The sequence below is a fragment of the Pinus tabuliformis genome, chromosome 3_2 (genome assembly GCF_031772625.1).
Source record: "Pinus tabuliformis cultivar Carrire ecotype Pingquan chromosome 3_2, CPIR1, whole genome shotgun sequence".
NCBI classification, from domain to species: domain Eukaryota; kingdom Viridiplantae; phylum Streptophyta; class Pinopsida; order Pinales; family Pinaceae; genus Pinus; species Pinus tabuliformis.
The window spans coordinates 723,500,694-723,511,773 of record NC_142302.1 but is presented as its reverse complement, the minus strand read 5'-3'; the positions used below and the strand labels follow the sequence as shown (position 1 = coordinate 723,511,773).

At 35.5% G+C, this 11,080-nt stretch overlaps 2 non-coding genes across 2 annotated transcripts; one reads left to right on the top strand and one right to left on the bottom strand.

Moving 5' to 3' along the window:
• Positions 1–6,263: 6,263 nt before the first annotated feature.
• Positions 6,264–6,336, top strand: TRNAE-CUC (transfer RNA glutamic acid (anticodon CUC)). Its single transcript has one exon. It is a non-coding gene; the product is annotated as a tRNA-Glu (tRNA).
• Positions 6,337–6,994: 658 nt separating this feature from the next.
• On the bottom strand, positions 6,995–7,074 carry TRNAL-UAG (transfer RNA leucine (anticodon UAG)). The gene has a single exon. It is a non-coding gene; the product is annotated as a tRNA-Leu (tRNA).
• Positions 7,075–11,080: the final 4,006 nt, after the last annotated feature.

The following is an 11,080-nucleotide window of genomic DNA, read 5'->3' as shown; positions in this document are numbered from 1 at the left end:
TCCTTTAGGGTATGAAACAACACTTCTAGGGGTTTAGAAGCCCTTGGTTTATGGACATATATGATTGGGGTTGCAGTGCCCAAATATGTCTATAACACCATGTCCCCAACTCCCTTCATTGTCTATTCCAACACTGATCGGAGGATTTTTTTGACCACTTTGTGTGCTTTGCAAAACCCCACTAATATTTCTGTTTAGGCATTTTAGTAAACATTTTACTGATATCCTTACCATTCTTGCAATTGTTGAAACCAAAAACCCCCTTGCACTCAAAGAACCCTTTGCAGCCAACGATGGACAAATAAAAAAGTTTGTGTCTAAAGTTGCATCTAAAGCTCCACTGTCGAAGCCAAGGTGAGATTCTCTGCCTTGATCATGCTTCTCCACAAATTCGACTTGAGGAGAAACAATGGCTTTGAGGGCTTCCATGACACCAGAAGTCACTGATCTAACCATCTCTCTTTGCCATTGTCTATGAAATTGGGATCGTGCTCATTTATGACGAAAGGGGAATCATCCCCCTTCTCCTCCTCTTCGTGCCTTGATAATATGGGAAACCCTTGGGAACCTGATGTAGACCTTAGCTCAAGACGTCCATATTCCTAGAGGAGGGAGATCTCCCCCAATATTCAAACATTGAGATCATCAGAGCCACACAGAAGCTCAATGACAATGATGGAAGCATTGTAGAATTCATTGCTAACCCTAGCACTCATGGCAGTGCTATAAAAATTCCAGATAACAAGTTGCTTCAGTGGGAGGCTTTCAAAAAAAAACATTGTTAATATAAAGATGTTAATCATATTATATAAAAATATAGCAATTAAATTTCATGTCAATACAACGTCATAATATAGCACCCAAGCTCAATATCAACAAACCCTCGTCAATATATTGGTTTTGCATAGTATATATTGGTTTTAACTAGAACAATATTATATATTAAGGGTATTCTTTGTTTGGAGTGCAATACTTACATTAAAATGCAACATATTAATAACACAACTTGTCAGTTAGCCTAAGAAAAATGATATATCTAGCCAAGCTATACCTTCAATTTGCTAGCTAAAGATGACCTCTACAAAAAATCATTAGAAAGTGAAAACTTCTAAAACACCCAAAATTTTACAAGCCTTAAATTGCATTATAATTATACATCATGAGAATAAACCAAAATATCATTGGTAGATCCCATGCCTTTATCCACTACCATTCCAGATATACTTTGGACAAGGCGTTGAGGATAGTTGCTTGAAGTGCTTGCCAAAGAAGGCTTTGAACACTTTTGACCTATAAAAAATTAAAGATCTTCCAATTTCTATTGAATGGCAGGGATTTCATCCTCTAACTTTGGTATCATAGTACAATGTTTAGTCATAATTTCCATAGAGGATGTCAAACTAGATTCCATCTAATTATGATCGAACCATAGAGCAAGAATCTCTTCTTGCATTTATTGCAACAAATCCTACTGTGAAACCTCCAACACTCCAGAACCAATTACTAAATTCATAGTTATGAGGAAGATGCCAAAGAACCCCTACTCAACTCCTTTATTTTCCAAAGTTACTTGGTGATGAGTCCCTTCAATATGTACATTTTGAGGCGCATTGTGTTATCCTTTAGCCCTTAAAACTCTCCTTTTCTCACATTAATTTTCATTTTCAACCATAATATGCTCAGTGGGGAGACTAATGGGTGCTTGTCGTATTTCATGGCCTAGTGTGATTAATATGCAGGCAAAAGAAGCATTTTTGGAGATATTTACTATGCAGGGGTTGATTGGAGACATCTAGAGAGAATATAAGGGGGCTTGTCCACTGCATTAACTCCCCAACTCAACTTTAAATCAAAGATTCCTCTCCAACAACTCGAATTCACTAGCAGCCAAGGAACTCAAGTGCAAATGAAGATCCAAGGGACCCTGATCCACCAATCTTGAGATTTTGGAGGGAATCACTATATACTTTTCAGATCTCTGAGATTGTTTGAAGCCCTTAGACAATGTCCAGTCATTCGATCTTCTTCACAAGAAGTTTGCCTTATCTTGGAACCTTGAAAAAAGATAGTGTGAAACCCTTAGACAATGTCTAGCCCTTCGGTCTTCTTCATAGGATTTTCGGCTCTTCTTGGAACCCTAAAAGAATGCTTCTCGTATCTCTTGTTCTTCTCAGCCTTCTAGCCATGATCACAAAGATTATGACTTATAAACAAGCCCATCATTATTTGGAAAAAAAAAAATCATTTCGATGGTTAAAATAAACATCTACTATTGGACATTTTTTCATGAAAAGATCCTAGAAATTAAAAATTTGTGCAAAAGGGGAATTCATGGCCCTTCAAGGTGTGTTTTTTATGTTTCTCATCTAGTGTGTCCTCTGCTCACCTTATTTTGGAATGTGATTCACAAGGTTGGATTGCAACTCTATATTGCAAGGAGTTGGTCATAAATTTAGTGACCATCATCTAGGTCACATATTTTTTACGACTGGAAAAATATCTATATAGGGACTTTTCAATACAAGCCTTTATTCAAAAAAGTATGGCTATCCCTAAAAAATTTGTTTTGCAAAAGGTCTCGCTCGCATGAAAACAATGACATCTTCCATAATGAGAAGGTGCCCCTAAATTTGTTGTTAGTAATGCAATATCATTATTAATAGAACACCTTCACTCTCATTAGCTTAACAAGATTTATACACATTATTTCCTACTCATAAATCTTAGTTTCTTTTGAACAATTTAAGCATTTTTTAGTGGACACTTGACTCCTGATCGATGAAGAGAAATGGCTTGTCTTCATGATGAACTTTGTTATGCACATATTTATTGGTGTACTTGACTATTCTCCATCACCACCATTGTACAAGAACATTGTTGTTATTATGGTTTCACAAACCATTTCTTCATTGACATATGAGAAGTCTTGTTTACTTAGTTGTTTACTTTCGATGAATTTTTCACTGCTATATTATGGACTTAGTTGTTTACTTTCGATGAATTTTTCACTGCTATATTATGGATTGTTTGGTATGGGACTGGTTACTACAGAACTATACCTTTCTTTTCTTGGTCATCATATTGTTGAAGATGTGATTAGATTGAAGTGACGTGTCTTGCATGTAGGATGTTTTGGGATGTATGATTCATCAAAGGGAATAAAATATTTAGGTTGAATATGGCTGGATCTGAGAGTGCCCCAGATCAAATTATATGTTTTTTTTTGTGCTCGGAAAACCATCAGATATTTGACATTGAGTGGACATTGTCGAATATATGACTCCAAACTAATGGAAGACACGATCGGATATCCGACGTTGTATCGAAGGGACAATGCGTCAGCACCATAACACTATCGTTGCTTAAACTTATTGTAACGTTGATTATTTGGCATTAAGTGGTCGAACATCTGACTCCATACAGATGGAACCAACACTTGGATCCAGTCGAACTGGACTAATAGAACATCGAATATTCGATGTCCAAATGTCAGACTTTTTGGCATCTATGGTGGTCGATATATGATGTTTATCCCGTCATAAATACAACGTATGTTGGCATCGCAAATCTGGTCGCAAAGCGTTGGACGATCAAAGACATTTTTGGCCACCTTTGGAGTCAGATGTTCGACGTCTGTCCCGTTGAATATCTGATGCTCAATAAAGTGTCGACTATTAGACACAATCCCACCTACAAAAAATTATAACTCCAATGTGTCGGATATCTGAGGGCAATGAGTCAAATAACCGATGAATATACGGTCGGATTTTCACCCCATTTTTACTAGTGCCTTATAACATGAAAAATGTGTGTTACAAGGGTTGGAACTTGTCATGGGACCTAAGATGTGAGGTGCATGACATGGCAAAGAGGATGACATGGTTCCCTTGTGCCATGACACATGGCACCTTGTTTTAGCCTTTCATGGGTTCAAGAGGGCTCAAATCACATGGCACATAGCACTCTTGGAGGAGTCCATGTGGATGGTATGAAGTCACTCCAGTATTTTGTTTTGATCATGTTACTGCAGAGTCCTGGACTCCAGAGGTTTTGAGCAGAGGTCATGTGGGAACTCCCTAGATTTATCCTACGGAGGATGTGGCACAATGGGCCAATGGAAAGCCTCAGTGTAAATGTCAAGGTCATCCTAACAGTGTTGGATGTGTCGCAAAAGGGTATTATCGGGGTGATGTGGAAGGCTAGAGTCGAGGGAATAGTTGTAACAAAGGTATTAGGGTATGTTGGTAGCGGGATCCATGAGGATGCATGTAATCCTGGATGGTTCACCTTAGAAGATTTGACAGGGAACTGCAGCAGGAATTCTTAGGATTTAATCTCTTAAATGAGGTGGAAGGGAGAGGCCCACACGACGATTGGAAGGTTTAAAAAGGGGGCACCGTTATATTATAGTAAAGACGTGAACCACAAAGAAAGGGTCATGACCTGATATGGGCAGGTTGACAACTACCACTTGAAAATGACTTGGCATATGACCTAGACAACCACGTGGGCACCACATGGTAGGTTAGATAAACTAGCACTATCTCATACGTTAGTTTTCAAACAGACATATCTTTTGATTCGAGAGTCAAATTGGAGCAAACTTTATATTGTTGGAAAGGTCTCAACGAGACGAACACAATGATGTCATCTGTTTTAGGTTTTGAGGAAGTTGAAAACAATGTTAAAAATTTTGGACCCCATTTCCACAACGGAATATTAGAGGTGGGGTCATCACAGTAACTTCCTCCTTCTACCCTTAGTAGGGGTTAGGGATAGTAAAGGGTATGTTACACAAGAGTGGCAGGTGTACTCGTACAGTAACTTGAGGTTAGTTGTTGGAGTGAGGTGGCACATGGAGTGATGCGTAATCAAGTTGTGGAATAGACCACTTGAATATGTACAAGAGTGACATGTGTTCGTGTATGCTAGCTTGAGAGGGGAAATATGAAATCTCAAGATGTGAGAAGGTTGATGAACCATGTGCCAGAAAAGGTGTCTTAGAAAACATGAATACAATTGTTGGTTACCCATTCATTTCGATGGATGATAACTTTTTTACATCCACTTCAACAATGCTATTGAGACCAGCTTAATCTCTCAGAGTCAAGTTTATGGGTGGGATTGTTAGGATAGTTCAAATAAGTTTGACTCCACCAGAGTTAACATGTGTTGATGGTTTTCAAGGTGAAGGGTTTTGATAACCATGATTTTTCCCGTGATATTTTAATGTATTTAAGCTTATTTAAAAACATTAAGACTTCATTAGCATTGGACTTTAAGGTAACAATAATCATTCAACTAGTTTTTCCACAAGAATTTCTAGGGTAAAGAATATTGTATCAATGTTATTATGTATTGGCTTATTTTCCTCTCTTCTTTTTATCAAGAGATCATTCGTCCATCCAATATATATGGTGACATCGACATAAACTGTGAGGAAAACTTAAATAAAAACTAAAATTAAAAATAGAAAATTGTAAATACATCTTTAGATGGTAAATGATAAGCTCATAAACATATTGACATTGTAGTTGCGAGGTTGGGACAAAACCATTTCATGCATCAATATTGATGTAGTGTTGTTTAAAGAGGTCGAAAATTTGCTGCCCCGATAGAAAAAGCTTATCTATGGTTCAACTCAAAGAATTGAATAATGAAGTAGTTCTCATGGAATCTAGAGAAAATTCATAATCATTTGACTGTGTTTGCTAGTAGAGAGTTGTCACAGACTTCCATCTTAGATCTAGAATTGCAGATGTTCCACTTCTGTTGAGAATTAAACACCAAGCAAGAACTTTGTAAGTGGCCAGTTTGATGACATAAGTGACAATGAAAAGCAATATTCTCGTAGTCCAGAGCCTATGTCTAATGAAAATCATGAAAATGATCAAATAGGGTTAGCGAGATAAAGTTAATTTTTTAATTAAATAAATTTTTATTTTGATAAATAAATTTTAAATTAGATAAAATTTATTATATTATTTTATTATTTGGTTAATAACTAATATACAATATAAAAAAATATTATTAAAATAATGAAATATTTATTTTGAGCTTTTCCATATTTCATAAAACCATAAAAACATGTTTTTATTGAATTTTTAAATTAAGCGAAATCGCAATATCCTATCCCGCAAGTATCAACTAAGATGGTAAAATGAATTTAAAACATTGTCCTTATTACATCTTTTCTCCGTCGGTAGGAAGATCCTACAGCGTTCATTTGAGTGATTAATAACTAAATTCTAAACACAAAAGCATCCGTTGTAGTCTAGTTGGTTAGGATACTCGGCTCTCACCCGAGAGACCCGGGTTCAAGTCCCGGCAACGGAAAAGGAATTAAAGTCCTCACATTATTCGGATGATGGTTCTTTTTCAGTGTAGCTAAATGGGCATGTTTTGTAAACAAGGCTCAGGAACAATCACAGTAAAGCATCATTTCATTTCCTGTTACCTCCATCGACATTCAAGCCATCCATATCCATCAGTCGGACCGCAAGTTAATACCGTCGAATTGGCCATACACTTCTTTCACCAAAAGTTTCACGATTTGGATGGAAATTTTGTTGAATTCCCATGAAAACTTGCTGGCAAAGCCCTAGGCATCGATGCATCCAGTGATTAAGAATGTATTTGTTGTTAACAAGAATCATTTACAGTCAACATTCTCTATTTAGAACCATTAAAAATTAAGAATGATTGATATGGAAATCAAAACCTAGAGCGTGCGATTTCTACGGAGTTCAGAATGACAGCTGTGGGATTTGAACACAGGCCCTTTTGCACCAGTTCCCTAGTTCGTGAAATTACCACGCAATGCAAATTAAATTTAGCCCTAGTTAGTGAAATTACGACGCAATGCAAATTAAATTTAGCCCTAGTTAGTGAAATTACGACGCAATGCAGATTAAATTGAGAGATTATCCTACTAAAAAACTGATACATGTGGAATTCAAACCCTTGGGAGATGACAGTAAGAGGACATGTAAATTGACAGCTGTGGGATTTGAACCCACGCCCTTTCGGACCAGAGCCTAAATCTGGCGCCTTAGACCACTCGGCCAAACTGTCATTTGCATCAAAAACATTGGGGAGATCCTTTAGGAAGTACTCACAGATTAATAAAAGAATTAACACAAAATCTACTGACGACTTCTGCATTTTGACAAAAAAAAATATATATATATATTATTACTTTAGTATTTTGAATCTCCTAGTGCGACTGAACCACTGGGTGCCATCCTTAGGTTGCTGGTTCGAATCCGGCAGAACGAAGTTTCTCCTCGGCAATTGATGATTGATTTTTCCTCTGCACCCGCGACACCAAGTGTTCTCATACCTCATAACTCTGTAGGTCGGATATTTAATTACTGTGGGGATAAAGATTAAAAATTAAAATGATTATAATTTCTAAATTAGAATAGATTTATTTTAATCAGGATTTATTAAATATTTAATGAGATCAAATCTTTTAAAGTTTAATTTTTTTTTATAATATAAAATTTGATGAAATGTTTACATGTCTTTAAAATAGATTTATATTGGTTCTTTTTGTATATGTGAACCATATTTTTTTAGTTTTACTTGTTTTATCTGTTTATCTATATAATTGATATTTACTTGAAATATTTTAGTTAAGGTTGATATTGAAAATTTTTAATTATATTTAGTATTAAATGAATTTAAACATTTACTCCATATTTTGTATTAAAAATTAATAAATTACATATACTTCTCATTAAAAGTAATTTTTTTTTTTTTATTCAAATATTTTTTCTTACCGTATGTATTAAGTTGATATACAATTATCTATGTGTGTATCTATGTCTAAGACTTGACTTGAGAAATGGAAACTCAGGGGCATCTAAGACATCAAAATCACTAGGGGCAACACCAACCATTAACATGACTAGATTTTTGTCCACTGAGTTTTGAACCGATGACCTTCACATCATGGAGTAACTTAAGTACACCCCATCATGGTATATTCTAGACTAAGTGGACAAAAAAACAAATATATTTTAGTTTCAATTATTTTATGTATTTATATATATAATTGATATAGAAGTATTTTATTTGGAATATTTTACTTACTACTTTATATTGAAAATTGAATGAATGTTAAAAATATTAGCAAGAAAAAGGTTCCTTCATTTGTGTGTTAATCATAGGAGCCATAACTAGTTCCTTCTTATGCATGAATCGAGTTCCTATAATTTAGGAATCGGTCCCTAAAAATTAGGATGAGTTCGGATACACTTAACTGATGTGTTCAAATCGAAATTGAAAGTTGAGTTCTTGATTTTATAGTGTAAGTTGATTGAGGAAAAAAACAAGTGATTGAGTTTCAAGTAGTTGGCTTGAAATAGGATGAGTTGTATGAGCAATTAACTCATGCTAACTCAATCAATCACAAAATCATTCCTTAATTAGAAAAATCACTAATTTTAACCATTCAATTTTCCATTAAAAGGAGGAATGAAGGCACAAGTTTAATCATTGTTTTGGTGAGACCAAGCAATATGAAGCATGAGTATGTTTATGGAGCTTGTGAGAGGAAGAGTGTGCAAGAGAAGCTTGTGCACAGGTTGGTAGAGGGTAGCAGAGATCAACAATGTTGCAAAGATTTCAAGCTTAGATCAAGTAGGAAAGATAAGTGTGTCTTTTATATTGAAACAATTGTATTTTGTAAGAGATCAATTGCTCAGTTTCTCTATCAATAAAATTCTCAAACAAGTAGATGGTTTTCCTAGTTGGGTTCCCTAGGCAATTCTTTGTTTTTGAATTGTGTGATTGTGCTTTTATTTATGTTCTTATTCTGCTGCATCTAGTAGAGAAATTATGTGCTTATGTGAGAAGAAATTTGATTTCAGTTTGCTCATATTAGCAAATCAGAATTTAATGGATTTTCTACATGGTATCAAAGTGTGGATCAACATAAATATAGCACATATAAGAAAAATTTCGTCATAGTGAAGAGGCATGTGGTTTGATGTAGCGGGAAGCACTTGAGGAGCTAGTTTAGGTGGGGTGAAGGAGAAAGAAGTGTCTATTTTGAAGTCTGAACATGGTCGAGTTAAGGGAAGATTACAAACAATGTACAGGCAGATCTGTGTGTTCTTTTGTGGAGGATTTATCAATTACATAGAAAAATATTTTTCTATGTTCTGGAAGGAGGGTTGAGCCTTGTAGCCTCTAGTTTGGAGGGGCTAATAAGCCTGAGCAAGTGATAGAACAGTCCTATAGTCCAACAGATATAGAAGACTTGTAAAAGGAGGATAAACAAAGGTTCCTAAGGGAGTTTTGGACCAGCTTTAGGGGAGTTGGCGTGGACAGTCACTATACCTAACTAGAGATTTGAAGATTCAAACTTAGATGCACAATCTGAGTTGATTTAGGGACAAAAGTAATCGGCCAGACTAAAGGTATGTTTGTATTTTTACAAGGTTGATGTTTTTTCTAAGTGTTTGAGTCCATATTTAGAATACTTTTGATGGACATATTATGTACTATTTGGAGGGAAGTTAAAAGGTGTCTTTAGTGCTCTAAGTCCAACATTTGAGGAGAATGTCCAATCTAGTTGGAGCTGTAGATTTGTTGAAGCTTGGGGTTGATCCTTGAAGGGATAGAGGAAGCAGCCAAGAGGGCTTAACATTCAACCTTGGTTCATTGTGTACATATGGACTTCTACAACGAGAGTGGGAAGCCTTCATTTCCCTAAGACTTGTCTTTTGTGGAGAAGCAATAAGGCAATTAATGGGAAGGTTAAAAACCCTATGAGTTGGTATCCTTGATGGAAAAAGAGTAGTTAGAGGGTGGACTATTTGGGCCAAAGATCAATGACCTAAAGGAGTTGTGTTCATTGATAGTAGCGAATTGTGGAGTTGGAGATGCATGCCTTCAAAGGGAGCAACCTTGAGTAGCAAGGCATGAAGTCTTCAAAATAGAGAAGTGATGGACTTGTAGAGCATGGTGAAAAAGAAAATGTCTTCAAATCAGGTTCCACAGAAGAAAGCAAGAAATCTTTCTAGTTCATATGGATCATCTACAGCAACATAGAACATGGTAGTGTTGGAGACAGATCTAGGTGAACAAGGTTCTTCCAAGAACACCTTCCTCGCTAAAAGGGGGTGTTGAAAATAGTTGCGAGAAAATGGTTCCTTGATTTGTGCCTTAATCATCGAAGCCGGAAGGAGTTCCTTCTTGTGCGTGACTCAAGTTCCTATAATTTAGGAATCAATCCCTAAAAATTAGGATGAGTTAGGATGTAGTTAATCGATGTGTTGAAATTGAAAGTCGAGTTCTTGATATTCCAGTGTGATTTGATTGAGGAAAATCATAAGTGATTGAGTTTCAAGTGGTTGACTTGAAATAGGATGAGTTGCATGAGCATTAATTAACACGTGCTAACTCAATCAATCACAAAATCATTCCTTAATTAGAAAAATCACTAATTTTAACCATTCAAGTTGTCTTTAAAAGGAGTAACAAAGGCACAAGTTTAATCATTGTTTTGGTGAGCACGAGTTGGTAAGACCAAGCAATAGGAAGCACGAGTTTGTGCATGGAGCTCATTAAAGGAAGAGTGTGTAAGAGAAGCTTGTGCACATGTTGGTAGAGGGAAAAAAAGATCAACATCATTACAAAGGTTTCAATGTTAGATCAAGCAAGAAAGACAAGTGTGTCTTTCATATTGAAACAATTGTATTTGTAAGATATCAATTGCTCGGTTTCTCTATTAATAAAATTCTCAAACAAGCAGAGGGTATTCCTAGTTGGATTGCCTAGACAATTCTGTGTTTTTGAATTGTGTGACTATGATTTTATTTATGTTCCTATTCCAATGCATCTAGTAGATAAATTCAGTGTCATGTGAGAATATTTTTTTTCTTCATATTACTAATATTAGTAGATCAAAATTTCATATATTTTCTACAATGAATGACACATTCTTCTTATAAATAAGTAATTATTTTTGTTTGCATTCAATTACTTTTTATTTATATATTCGAGTTGATATAAAAATATCTTATTTAAGGTGACCTTGAAATATTTCATTTATGGAAATAATATTAAA